Source organism: Sinocyclocheilus anshuiensis, unplaced genomic scaffold, assembly GCF_001515605.1.
Source record: "Sinocyclocheilus anshuiensis isolate Anshui unplaced genomic scaffold, SAMN03320099.WGS_v1.1 scaffold928, whole genome shotgun sequence".
Classification (NCBI taxonomy): Eukaryota; Metazoa; Chordata; class Actinopteri; order Cypriniformes; family Cyprinidae; genus Sinocyclocheilus; species Sinocyclocheilus anshuiensis.
This window is the reverse complement of record NW_015552531.1, coordinates 2,564,131-2,568,961: the sequence shown is the minus strand read 5'-3', so window position 1 is coordinate 2,568,961 and position 4,831 is coordinate 2,564,131. Positions and strand designations below refer to the sequence as shown.

The 4,831-nt window shown below is 35.3% G+C and overlaps 1 long non-coding RNA gene across 1 annotated transcript; it reads left to right on the top strand.

The window, feature by feature from the left end:
- Positions 1 to 218: 218 nt before the first annotated feature.
- On the top strand, positions 219 to 3,584 carry LOC107663704 (uncharacterized). The gene is made up of 5 exons (XR_001631367.1): positions 219 to 538; positions 934 to 1,062; positions 1,568 to 1,636; positions 1,946 to 2,101; positions 2,192 to 3,584. It is a non-coding gene; the product is annotated as an uncharacterized LOC107663704 (long non-coding RNA).
- The last annotated feature ends 1,247 nt before the right edge of the window (positions 3,585 to 4,831 follow it).

Here is a 4,831-nt window from a genome sequence, read left to right as displayed (position 1 = left end):
TGTTCCACTTGAGGTGCTCGAATCATCGCACTATTTGGATAACAACATTTTTGGGGAATTCCTTAAATGAACCAAACATTGAAACCAACATTAATGGGTCGTTGACACAGACATTTATAGATAATTGCTATACACTTAAGTCACGCAATTGATGTTCTCCGACGATATAATGCGATCAAACCAGACTGACTGCAGCTGTCATGTGGAAACCGGGAAGGCCCCTCCTTTCGGTAACTTGTCCTCTCCGTTCAATCCGAACTCACACGAAGCATGTCCCGCAGCGATATAGCCCCAGTCATGCAGAGGCAAAACGAAAGCGATGAGATCCAGCAGTGACGGAAGTTTAATTCCAATGGACTATGAGCGTTTCAATGTCTTAAAGACGAGGAAAGCATTCGAGTCAATACAACAACTGACCACCAAACTGATTCACGTGGACAATCAATAGGATAGCATGCATTTCCATCTGTCCATCTTGAAACGAGTTTGTAGTGACGGCTTCGGTCTGCATGCGAATATGGCTCAAAAATGACCAATGGTAAGTTGTCAGTGTAGCACAAGAAAACGAGCTGAATGAATGCATTACTCTTACCTACACGAGCACAGCGTAGTTTGAGCCCGACTACTGGAAAAGCTTGTATTTATAGCTATCGTTACTTGGGGGTTCCCGGTGATTGTAAAGCAACAATCAAAACGAAACTCGTAAGTGATTTACAAAAAAAAAAGCGTGTTTATTATGAAAGTGAATGTTCACAAGGGTTTATTCATATGGAAATGATCATCCTGAAAGCTCAGTCAGGTTGATCCTATTGAATGGCAAAGTATTGAGTGGTGCGTAGGCTACGCGTAAATCCTGCATATCACTGAATGAAACCGTGTGTAACACTAACTTTTAATGGTTACGCATGTGCATGTGTGGTTTTTTATCCGCAGCATCGTCTTGGTACTCCTGTTTTGATGCTTATTATACTACCTCTTGCGTGTTCCTGTGAAAGTGGCCACAATAAAAACCAGATCACCGAGGATTACCGCAATATCATTAGGATACAGCTGAAGCACGTTGTAAGTATCACAATTACATGTTGACTGGATTCTAATAGCTAATCTCATATTGGCCTATTCTCACTTGTGTGTATAGGGGAGCGCGGGGCACAAAGTAACGCGGGGTAAATTGTAACACACGTGGTTTAAATATTTCCACACATGCTAGCATAACCAAATTTACAGCATTTACTAGTTACCATATCAACATTATATAGAGAAAAAAGCGCACCAAAATTCAAAAGTGTTTTGAATACACAATTTGAGAAAGTCAAAAAGTGTTACTTTGTGCCCTGCTCTCCCCTATACACTTAAAAAAAAAAAAGTATATTAAATTTACAATAAAATGGGCAGGAGTTATCTGTAAAAAATATGGTTATGTTCCAGGCATGATAGATGATAGACAAACTAACTTTTTTATGAACCATGGCTAATAAACATATATTATCCACAAAATAAAATGTTTTAAACATTAACAAAAAAAAAAAAAAAAATGTAACAACAAAATTGTATTTGTACTTTTCAGGAGGCCATTAATGAACAACTAAATTCAAACTGCACAATAAGAAATGTCAGCATGTCGGAGCCAAAAAATGTAAGAAAATGACTATACTTATCTATTAAACAAATTCCAACTGTTCAAGCGTTTACGCATATGTTAGTCATGTTTCTCTCTTGAACTGAAAGAGCAAAAGTAGTTTCTAAGATTTGGTTAGTAAATGTTCTGACCTGCCATTCTCACTCATTACAGAGCTTATACATATGAAGTTCAGGGAAAGCTGGGTGCTGTTCACAGCACATAGACACAGATGCAACTTGTTAGTTTAACAACCCTGTTTGAAGACACAAGTTTCTCCTCCATTCTTGTCACTCATCTGCTGGTTTGTTTCTGATGTGCTCACAGGCACAACAGTCCATCCACAGAAAAATCTGCAGGGTTAACGGAAAACTGAGGAGAATCGGGAGGGAATCAGAGAATGTAAATGGACAACTAAAAGATGTTTTATATAAACTTGTGGAAGAAATAAATGCGTCCTTGAGATGTTGGTGCCATCAGAAGGTAACCGAAACAACCCGTTTTCTCACATAAAGTTTTCTTTTACATCGTTTTCATTTAAACTTCCTTTTTGTTTAATTTGTGGATGAACAGAGGGAGGGGACAAAAAATCCAAAACAGCAAATACGAAAGTGGAAGATTTGCAGAGTGAAAGACATTCTTGCCAAATTACAGAGACAATTTGAGCAATACAATGCGTATCTGTCCCTCAGCACAGACCTTCCAGAGCGTGGGAAGACTTCAGAGCAAACCGTTATATAATACTTGGCCTCCATCCATCTCTACTACAACAAATTAATGTACAGAATATGAAGTAACTGGACTAACCATGTACCTTTCACACTATTCAGTATTTGTCTGAAGACAAACAATGCTTTTTATGGGAAAATACATGCTAAGCATAAACATGAAAAATACTACTATGCATGAAAATGTTTCAAAACTTTGTACTTTGTATTGTTATTTTTGCTATTGATTGCTGAACGAGTAGAGTTTAACTGTACATTGCTGTGACACAAAGTTGGCGTCAAAGCCTATATTATATTAATTCTCTAGGCCTCAAGTTAGAACTTTATAATCTACACATACTTCTTATTTGGGGAAGCGACCCTATTCAGCCCACCCAATTCCAAATCTTATACGTTTTTTCAATTAATTCTGAGAAAGCCGAAGTTTAAGCTCTCATTGAAACACTTGTTTTTTTCAAACAAAATTGAATTGCTTTATTTAATTGCAAACCTCTGAAATGGGCATATAAGTACACATATATAATTCCAGCACCTATTTAACAATAACCAAACAACTTTTTATATGGCTGTTTCTTTAGAAACCGTTTTTAAGAAAGTCAGCAGATTTATCTTTTCTTTGGTTCATCTATCAGGACCCAGTTTTTCACTGTTAGTTTCAGGTTTTTCTTTTCAACTCCATTTTTTTTATGTTGTTTTGACAAAGCAGCACGTTTGTGAACCTTCCCTTATTTTTAGGCCAGTATTTCCAGTTCGGGGAGGCATAACAACTGTAGCAATTGTTGGGCCCAATATAAAACTTTCAATACGGGTCCCCCAGTAATCTGGATCACATTCCGTACCCCTTTTGCAGTAGCAAGTCTTGACTTTTTTTTTTTTTTACCCAGCATACAATGACAAATATTGTAAGTAGGTAAAGTTAATGAACTGGATGTGCTCCAAACGCAGTGAATTTAGTTAATGCTTTTTATATGTGGTTCCTAGTTTTGTGGGTTATCAATAGAACCATTCCTTATAAAGCCTCTTGAAAAGAATCATATTTATGTATTATAATAACAGACAAAACATTAAACTTTGTCTTTGACACAAATGGTTCCATTTAATGTGGTTGTCCACAGTTTTTACTGTTTTTCTTTCTACCACATCTATCTTTGTGAGCAAAACTCTGCATTCCACACTAACTACAGAGGCTCAAGATTTTCAGACACAGAATATTGCTTTTAAATACCAAGAAAATCATATCCGGTTGCTTTTTATTTATTTTATTTAAACTGCCTTTTTACAGATTTTTAATGCTACTTCTACAGTGAATGAAAGACATTAGCAGTAAAACAAGCTGTCTATCATTCTTATATTTAAAAAAAATAAACAGGTGGGCTTATATGGTACATGAGCTTTATAGGGTCTCTTCTCCTGTATAAATAACTATCTGTTCACTTCTCCCTGCTTTCATATTACACAAATATATATGCTTTTATATATAACGGTACAGAACTCTATTTTTTTTTCCAGAACCTTTGACATTAATGGTGATTTTTAAAAATATTTTTGTAGTGCTGTGTAACATCAAAATTCCACTTTCATTTTCCGTTTTCTGTGTAACATCATGCCAGTAGCTGCAAGGAAAATATTGGGTTCATAAAGAGAAAATAAAATATGGAACAGAACCATGTTAAAAAACAAACAAACAAAAAAAACCCTCAAATCTAGGGCTGTCAATCAATGCTTTAATGAATAACTACATAAATTGCATACAGTATATCAATATTTGTTAAGAAAAGCCCCTAAATGAAGATAATTAATTCAATGACATTACATTTTTGTGAGTAAATCACTGAATAGGCATTATAAAAACACTGGGTCAGTGATGAAATGCTTATATTTTTAATAGATAAATACACTAAATTAATGTGTTAAATTGGCAGCCCTAAATAAACGATTAAATAAACGCATCAAACAGGACACAATCTGAATTCTGTTTTCCACTTTATTTCTGTATGATCAGTTCAATCCATTTTAACCATTCAATCCTTTAATGTCAAAATTTCTGTCATAATACATATAGCAGGTATTCATAAGCTATATTTGCTGCCAGAGTGATGCTTTGAAATGCAAATGAGCTTGAGATCGGCACAAACAGACACCAACGCCTCGACCTCTCTCACCCTGGACCAGCAGTGATAAAGCTTAAATGCTCTGAAGCAATACAATACCATTGTAAAGCTACTTTTTGTAAGGTTGTAATATGGAGGATGCTCTTGAAGGATGTACATGACATTTCAGTTTTGAATGTTGTGATGATGTGTAAACATGTTGGACAGACTACTGGATCAACCAAGGTTGAACAGATATATAAATAAATATACAACAATGTTTTCTACAAGTCATTTCATGTTCAATACTGTTAAAAACACAAAATAATAAAGAACGTATAAAAAAGTGAAATACAAAAGCAGATTGCTCAGTGAAAGAACTGTTGTCAATGCAT